This window comes from Cygnus atratus, chromosome 16 (genome assembly GCF_013377495.2).
Source record: "Cygnus atratus isolate AKBS03 ecotype Queensland, Australia chromosome 16, CAtr_DNAZoo_HiC_assembly, whole genome shotgun sequence".
NCBI lineage: Eukaryota > Metazoa > Chordata > Aves > Anseriformes > Anatidae > Cygnus > Cygnus atratus.
In genome coordinates, this window is record NC_066377.1 from 11,690,097 (window position 1) to 11,698,903 (window position 8,807).

General features: G+C 48.5%; 1 non-coding gene across 1 annotated transcript; it reads right to left on the reverse strand.

Moving 5' to 3' along the window:
- Nucleotides 1–348: 348 nt before the first annotated feature.
- On the reverse strand, nt 349–420 carry TRNAE-UUC (transfer RNA glutamic acid (anticodon UUC)). The gene has a single exon. It is a non-coding gene; the product is annotated as a tRNA-Glu (tRNA).
- Nucleotides 421–8,807: the final 8,387 nt, after the last annotated feature.

The window sequence follows — 8,807 nt, forward strand, 5'->3', positions numbered from 1 at the left end:
TTGTAAGGGGGTAGCTGCTGGCTGGCTCTTGAAGCCATGAAATGAGGGAATCTTACAAAAATCTGGGTCAGAAGTATGCTATGAAGGCCTCTTCTGCAACCTCTTGCTCCAAGCAGGTCCATCTTGAACAGCTCCCTCAGGGCCTTGTTCAGCTGGGTTCGGAGTATCTCTGGGATCAGAGACTCCCATTTCCCTGGGACTCATTTCCAGTGCCTCAGCACCGCCTGGTGATAAAATCCTACTGCCAGCTTCCCCTGCTCCACCTTGTGCCCGTCACCCCAGTCACACCAGTGTCTCCCTCATCCTGCAAAGCCCCAAAATGGGCACAGCAAGATGAAATATTGGGGTTTCCCACACCGGGAGTCGAACCCGGGCTGCCTGGGTGAAAACCAGGAATCCTAACCGCTAGACCATGTGGGAGCTGTGGCCCTGGGCTGGGTGTCTGGCCCTGGGCCTACAAGGCCAGCGGGCACTGCTCCTGGGCCTGGAGCCCTGTGGCAACCCCTAATAGTGACCCCACCCTTTTCTTTCCCGCTGCATCTTTCCTGGGAAAATCACAGCAAAGTGGAAAAATAAATAAATAAGTGAATGAAAAAGCAACATCTAGATTTCCTGGATCCAGCTGGGGCTCTGCTGGGACCCTCCTGCAGCTCCCCCTCAGCAATGTGCGGCCCCACGTTGGGACATGCAGGGACAGAGCTGGGGCAGGCCCGGTCCCAGGGGTGTGTTGGTGGCTGTCCCCAGCGCCTGCCCGCCGGCAGGATCTCGTGGATCTTCCCAGGGAGTTACGGTGCTGCCCAGCTGCAGCGAGGTCCCACACCGGGCCACACGGTGCTGCTAGCGATAATTGGTGGCAGAGCGTCACAGGAGTAATTCCACCCAGCACGGAGGCACGCTTCCCCTTTATTTTATTTGATTACACTTTTTCTGTTGTTATTTTTGCATGATTCCCTCCAGTAAGTAGCTCATAATTAACAGAGGATGAATAACATTTCTGCCACTCTGCGTATTAACTTTTCCCATAACAAATGGAAACATAATTGCCATCACGCAGCACCGTTATCTGAGGAAACACGCTGCAGTTGGGATGATGGAGATTTACTGATAGGCACACGCGCTTCAGCTACTTAGAGATGAAAACAAAACCTTTGTGATGGGCTGGGGCTGCTCTGCACGCTGAAGCAGCTTCCTGCAGCACCTCCCAGCCCTCGCCCCCACTGTGGGCTTGCAGCCACGATGGCAGGGGACAGCACCATGGAGCTCCCGTGGAGCAAAGGACAGGGTGAGGACACCCAGTAGGTGATCTGTGGGACATGGTCCCTCCTTCCCCTGCCCAGGGAGACCCTAAAACTGATGGCGTGAGCAAGGTCTGAAGGGACCCCTCCCAGGAGCCTGGTATGGGCACGTCCTCCTAGCGGAGGAGATGCTGAGCAGGGCCAGACCAAAAGACTTAAATGACCAAAAGCTGCTTCCTTCATCCTTCAAAATAGTCAAAGTTTTCTGAGCTCATCCCAGCTGGAAGCATGGAGGAGCATCTGATGGAGGTGTGTGATGTTCACAGCATGCTCCCTTTGCTCTCCTAAAGCTCTTGTCCAGCATCAGGCAGGGCAGAATTCTTCATAGCCATTCCCAAACATCACACACCTTCCTCTTCCTCTTCTGCTGCTACTAAGCCTTGGAAAGGCTGGTCTTTGCTCACTTTTCCTTCCTTGGTAGCTTTAGGTGAAATATAGCCTCTTTACCCATGTCATCTCCGCCCTGGCTGAACCTGGGGCCTCTCCAAGGACATTTATAAAGCTTCCCCAGAGAGAACAACCTGGAGCATTTCTTGGTGTCCTGCTGTTCTTTTTTGCCCATGTAACATCCCAGGCTTCCCAATTGCTGTCATGATGCTGGTGTAGCATTGCAGACAAAATGTTCAGGGAGGATGTAATTGCCAGTTGCTTCATGTGTTGCCTCCCAGCTTATTATCTGAACTCCTTGAAAGTGGGTTCTCATCACAGAATAGGAGAAATGAGTTTCTGAGAACAGACCTGTCCTGGCTGTACTTTCTGAGCAAATGGGGGCACAGAATACAGACATGGCAGAAAATGCTGAACTGTACTGACGTGTTTCAGAAAAGAGCTTGATCACCCATGCACTGGGTGTAATTAGTACTCATTAGAGCCACTTATCATACAAACGCTCCCAGAGGCCCTGCCAGGATTTCTGCTGGGCACTGAGCAAATCCATGGAGAGAGACTCTCTGCTCCCAGGCTGTCTCAAAAGGAAATCTCCCAAGGGCACAGAACAAAGCTAGTGTTAAGGTGGATCTTGGTCAGCTCACCAATGTGACACACAACAGGGTTTCCTGGAGAAGCAGAAGACAGGAGCTGGTGTCATGGTGCTCCTTTGCTCCAGTTCTCCTCCAGACCCACTAGATTGACTGTTTGGCCTGGCAATTACCTATACCCAGGCCAAAAAAATATTTCTTGTCACAAAAGCTGTTGGCCCCATTGTTCTACATCCAGTAGAGCATCCCATCTGGGATCCCATCCCTTGTGCTCTACAAGGTAACCCTGGGCCCTTGGAGCAATTGTGGGTGAGTGGACAAAGACCCCCCGATATTGACATGAGACCATGCAAGCAGAAGAGTTGCAGTAGCCAGAAAACTGCACTGCAGCCTCAGAAAGCAGCAAAGGGTTGATCCATGGGCACCTCTGCTCTGAGCTAGCTCATACCTGGCTCAGCAACGAGGCTTATAAAGGCCTGCTGGAGGTCCTCTGCCACCACAGCTCGTGTCCTTCCAGCAGCATCCCACCATGCCTCCTGCAGGCGAGCTCTGCACACAGGGATGGCTCTTGCAGTTTCCCTGGACATACAGGAAAATAACCACTCATTTAACATTTTGGAAGATTTGCTGGAAGCCTGATGCCATCTCTCAAACAAGTCAGCTGCATGGTTTTCTACTCGTAGTTTTTAGGCTGGATTAGAAATAAACAGAAAGGTATCATAATAAACTTCAGTGCTCTCAGCGCTTTATTCTGGTGTGAGTGCACATCCTCCAGGCTATGCCTCTATGCAACGAAACCAAGCACATTGCCTTGGGAGGGTGCCTGCCAGCCCCCTACCAAAAGCTATTTCATTTTTATTTGTCAACCGCAAGTGATGAGCTGGAATCCAAATAAAACACAAATGAAAACCATCCCTCCCAAAGGGATTTACAGCCTTTCGAAGATTTAAAACAGATCTTCCAAAATGTTCTGAGGGCTGGGAGCTAAATAATTTTCTCCTCACATAAACTTTCAGGATTAACACGCTATTTTCAGCGTGGTCGCGGGCTGCAGAACAGCAGAGGGAGTGCCAGATCTTCAATGATAGCCTTTCAGTGCTGCAGGGGTACACCCTGTCCTCAGCAATTTGCATGTGGATCTCATCAAAAGGCTCCCACTGCATGTCAGTGAAGTGGCATTCTCAGGACATGTCACAATAAAGTACTCTTCCTAATTAAAAGAGAGATCTCTATGCTTTTGGAATAATACAAGAGCACCTAAGAAGCCAGAAGCAAACAAGAAATTGTCCAAGATCTTTTGAAAATGAAGAATTCTCTTGATAAATAAATCTCTTAATGAAATACAAGCAATTAAACTAAAAGCCCTATCGAATACTGCTTGTCACTCCACACATTGACATTTAATTGATTTTTTTTCCATCCCCTGGTCCCTTTTCCCTGATAAACAAATTCATTCACAACGGATCAGGTTTCACTAACCCAGAAACCAGATGATAGTCAATCAACTAATTGACACAACAAAGACTTTTATATGAAAAAAAAATTGTCTAATTAAAGCTCAAATGAAATTTAATGATACACAGACGTCTCATAATAATGAACAGTCTTCTTATATTAATTACTCTGTTTTTAACCCTTTCCCTTCTTCTGGTCACCTAAACTGTGAGAAGTATGATGGAAGCACAGGCAGGGCTGTTGGGCCCAACCAAGCATTTGCACCATCACAGCTGAGAGATGCTCCAGATAGAGCGGGATGTGCCTGGGTGACCCAATGGCCCTTTGCCCACACCTGGTTGAATTGACAAGGGCCATCACCACCTCTTCTTCCTCTTGACCTGCTGCCCTGGGCAGAGCAACTGTCCCTCTGCTTGCCCCATGCACCCACAGTGCTCAGGCCTGGTGGTGTGGGGCTGGAAGGGGCGGCTCAGCTGGGTGGAGGGAGGGGGAGACCCTTTACTCCCACTGCCCCCTCTCCCCATCCCACCCTCTGCCCCTTTCCCAATGCGTTTCAGCGTCTAAACTGAAAAATGCAAGAGCTAAGTGGATAAAGGGAAGCACAGCAGGTATTTCGTCCCTAACTTACTTCAGATCTTTGAAAAAACGTAGGGAGGTGAGGACGTGGTGCCCAGAGGGGTGGCAATGGTGCCTGGTGGGGCAGCAGCACACAGCCCTTGGCTGGAGGGAAGCTTCGCCCACATCTTTCCAGGGCTCGGTTTCTGGGTGCTCCCAAGCCACATGCATTCAGTCCTGATCAAAGGAGGAGGGAAAAGCGTTCCAAAAATAATGAGCAGCCGTTTGACAAAGAGTCAAACAGAAGGAAGAGAGAAAAGCTCACCAAAGGGAATAAGAGTTACATTTCTTAAAATGTTTAATTGCTTGTGCAAGCTGAACCCACGAGAGGTGTCAAGTGCCTTTTCCATTCCAGCTCTCTGCATGCAGTGCTCTGGCCCTTCTTGCTGTTCTTGGCTCTCTCATTAAGAAGTAGCTATTATTTTCACAATCATTTTCTAGTGCACTTTGTACCATTAACGGAGCAAGCTGTTGTGAATGGTCATTTTGTTTGCAAGCAAGTTTGGACACAAACAGCATCCAGCTCTTTCACCAGCTGAAAACACACTGGGCTCCTCTCCGCACACAAGGGCTCAGATACCCGCAGAGCTTGTCAAGTGCCCAGGGCAATCCCGAAACACGCTGCTCGCTGGGGCATGCCACTGCCGTGAGAACTCAATTATGCTAAACAAAAGCTAATAGGGCACCAGAGGGAAGAGGAAAGGGGAATTAGCAGCCCTGTCAGACTCCTCCAGGTAATTATGGTTTTTCTGTCTAAAAATTACAACTGCTCTGGAAATGCTGTTTTGTTATGCTGGTGCTTTTGGCATAAACATGAATGGAGAAGAGTTGGTTCTGCAGAAAAACATTTATCTTTGAACAGGTTTGGCAAAGGTAAAATTACTGCAGAACTGATTGCCATCAGGAAGAAATCAGCTTTTGGTTGTTGCCTGACCCATGAGACTTAAAGATACCTGAGCACAAAGAGCCCTTAAATAGCTGGATGAAATCCTGCCTCACCATCCCAAAGGGGAAGTCCTCCATCTCCACCCCCTAAGGAGCTCAAAGCTGTGTAGCCTGGATAGGAAGTAAAAATGACACTGCTGAAGAGGAGAGAGTGATGATGCAGGGAGAGCATCCCCAGAAAGAGCCCACCAGCCCTTTTTCAGAGCCCTCGATAAGCAGGACAACTTGTCCTGGTCCCCACACACTATCAGCCCTCTCCAATGAGTCTCAGCCCCCCGTCCTAGCAGAGGTTCCTGGGCCCATCCATGATGTCCCCAGAGGTGGCACTGGGACATGTTGGGAGGGGGACTCATGCTGCCAGGCAGAGACGTTCAGCCATGGCTGGCGGCTGAGCATGATGAGAGCCCCCCAGGAGTGTGCCAGAGGTGCCCAGTACTCAGGGATGCTCCTTCCAGCATCCTGGGGAGGTCCCTTGGGGAGGAAAATGCCAGCAACAGGGACTGGAGGGCTTGTCTGCAACACAGTTGGATTTTCCCTGGTATATTTAAACACGTTGCTTGGCATTCGTGGAAGTGGCAGCCTGACAAATGCTAGTACTCTAAGGGTTAAGCTCTTCTAAATGTCTTGGGAGTTATTTGTAAAGCTATTACTTCTGAGTTTGTTAATAAATCAGGATTTAATACACCTGAGTTACATTATCTCCTGGTTCTAATGTATAAATCCTGTCACTAAACCTTCAGCCCCAAGTGCTGTGTGCTTTTAGTCTTAGATTTAGCTACCTGGTTTCTAAAACATTAGATTGTTTCACAAGTCAAGAGATGGATTTTTAAATCCTTCAAATCTCACAGCAAGTATACAAATCTGTGTCTGGAGTTACAAATCCGATCAGAAGGTTTGTAAATCCTACAAAAGATTTATCTGAAAAAGTTTTCATTTACAAATTCTTGCTTTGCCTTTGGGACACGTAAGTGACTTATTTACAAAGGAGGATTCGGCAGGCCTGCCGCCGTTTGGGTTGGATTGAGAAATCCCTCTCTTCCATCGTCACACGCAGCACAGGATAAACCCTCATCCAGCCAGCCCACATCCATCTCCCAGATGAAGCCTGGGGTTTGTAACGAGCTCAGAGAAGTCAATGGAGAGGAACGGCGGCTCCGCAGGGGTGGCAGCCTCCTGGCTCAGGCGCCATGTTGGACACCTGCGCTGTGGAGGTGCCGCCGCTCCACAGCCACCACAGCGGGACAGGGAAAAATCGCTCGCAGGAGAGGCCCTGCAGAGATGCCTCAGCCGTGCCCTCGACGTGAGCCTGCAGCACTTGGCCTGAGGCTGTCGGTGACACCCCCACAGGGGGGTCCCCCAGCCGTGGACATGCCGCGTGTCGCTAGGCCCAAGCTGCCACCCCCCAGCAGTGACCATTTCCCCCACAGTCAGTGCAAGCCTGGGCAAAGTCACCCAGAGCACAAACCCAGGTTTCTACCCCCAAAGCCAGGCTTCTTCCACCATGGCTTGGCTCTTGCGAGGTAGGGGCAGTCATGCAGATAAAGTCAGGCCAGGGATGGACACGCAGGGTGTAAGAGCAGGCCTGCAGCAGGATTTCTGCTCGTGCATCCAGCCCATCTCAACCCCAAAGCAAAAAAACCTCATGAACCAGGCAGGCTGGCAGAGCGGTATATCTCACTTTGCAACTAAGTCAGTTCCCACAGCTCAGTCATTTCTGTAAGTGCTTGGATAAGCAGTATGCACCAACATAGGTAAAGGAAGCAGGAAGAGCAGTTTGGGATAGCTTAAATGCTAGAGTTTTTGTTTGTTTGTTTTTTTCTGTGCTGCTTCCCTTTCTGGTTTCAGGCCCTCTCATTTGTCCTAGAAAACATTGTTAAGACAGGAACCTTGGATGACATGAAGACAAATACAAAATGAGAGGCAAAAAATGCAGGAAGGTTTTATCAAAGTAGATCACATTAGACTAATTTAATATAATTTCAATAGGAAAACAGACAGGAGCAGAGGAGCTAATCTGTCTAGGTTTAAACAAAATATTGCATACAGAGTCTGATGGGAAATTATTATTTCAATAGAGATTCTGGGAATGAAGACAGGAGTTACCAAGTGGATGTGGGTGCAGTTAAAAGAGGTTGTGTGGAATGAAGTTTCCAGGCCAGAGAGCAGCACTAAGTGCTGCTGCTCAGGAGCAGGATGAGCAGTGCACTCTGTCTCTGAGCTGTAGGAGACCAAATGCAGGGATGCTGGGTATGTTGGGGATGCTGGGAATGCTGGGGATGCTGAGGATGCTGAGGATATTGGGGATGCTGGGGATATTGGGGATGCTGGGGGTGCAGCCGCCCATGGCGCTGGCTACCCATGTCCTGGGCTGTCTGAATACAGCAGCAATAAAGACCAGTCCATCTGCAGCCCATCGTTCAGCTCCACAGCAATAAGGGTGGCCTAACACAATACGGCATTTTTAATTATTGGATCACCAACAGCAAGTAAAAGACATATTAAACCTTCCAGGAACAGATGCAGCTTCAAACTTTGGCTTTAAATTAAAATAAAAAATAAAAAAATAAATGCAAAAAGCTAGTTCAGTGCTGCTTCTCTGTGTGCTTGAAAATCCGAAATGTCTCTGCCGTCTCATACTGCTTCTGTTTGTCCATTCTTCCTGTCTCTGTTTTCATGTTTTCATTTTTCTATGGCTATGTGGAACACATTTCTCAGTTAAGTACTTGCTTTTGAGAGTTGTTGCCATAACAACCGTTTCATTCCACGATATGCACACTATCTCTGAAATACAGAATTTCTCCTTAAAGGAGCATGTGCCACACACATCAAAGAGGAATATGGACTCATTATTTTTACATTATTTTGTGGGCAAATAGATGTTTTCCAATACATTTTTTTTTCTAACTGGATTTTCTTGTTCAGTGGAACTATGGCGGCTTTTTTTAAGCATTCCTATCTTATAGTATAATTTTTGCCTGAAACCCAGAGCATTGAGAGACAAGAATCTTTATTGTAGTTTCTTTTCTCCAAAGGTCTGAGGTAACTATGCTGCAGTTAATGCATTTAAAGCCCATCTTAATAGACAGAAGAGTTATGTAAATAAAATCTATTAAAAATGCACAGCTCTTGAAGTAAAACCTCTACTGTACGAACTGGTGGTAATAGGAAAGAGGGGGCCGAGCACAGGGAGGTTTGCTGCATTTTTCATCGTCTTGCTTTCAGTGGTCCCTGCAAGGCACATTACAGACGCAGCAGAACTGCAGCTCTTTCCAAAAAACTCCCCTCTCAAACTTTTTTGGGTCAGAAAGACCCAAAACCCAGAGTTTTGCAAAACAGCAGGACCTCACTGCAGGGGCTCCCATTGGCTCTCAGTGCAAATATGAGCCTCAGGCTGGCCAGGAGCCGCCTGGGCTTTGGGACAAGGGTTTGGGCAGAGGGCTTGGCTCTACCCTTGTGGTGTGTGCACCAGGGTCGTGGTGCTGGGTGTTTGCTGCCCCCAGGGATGCAGACGCTTCTGCTT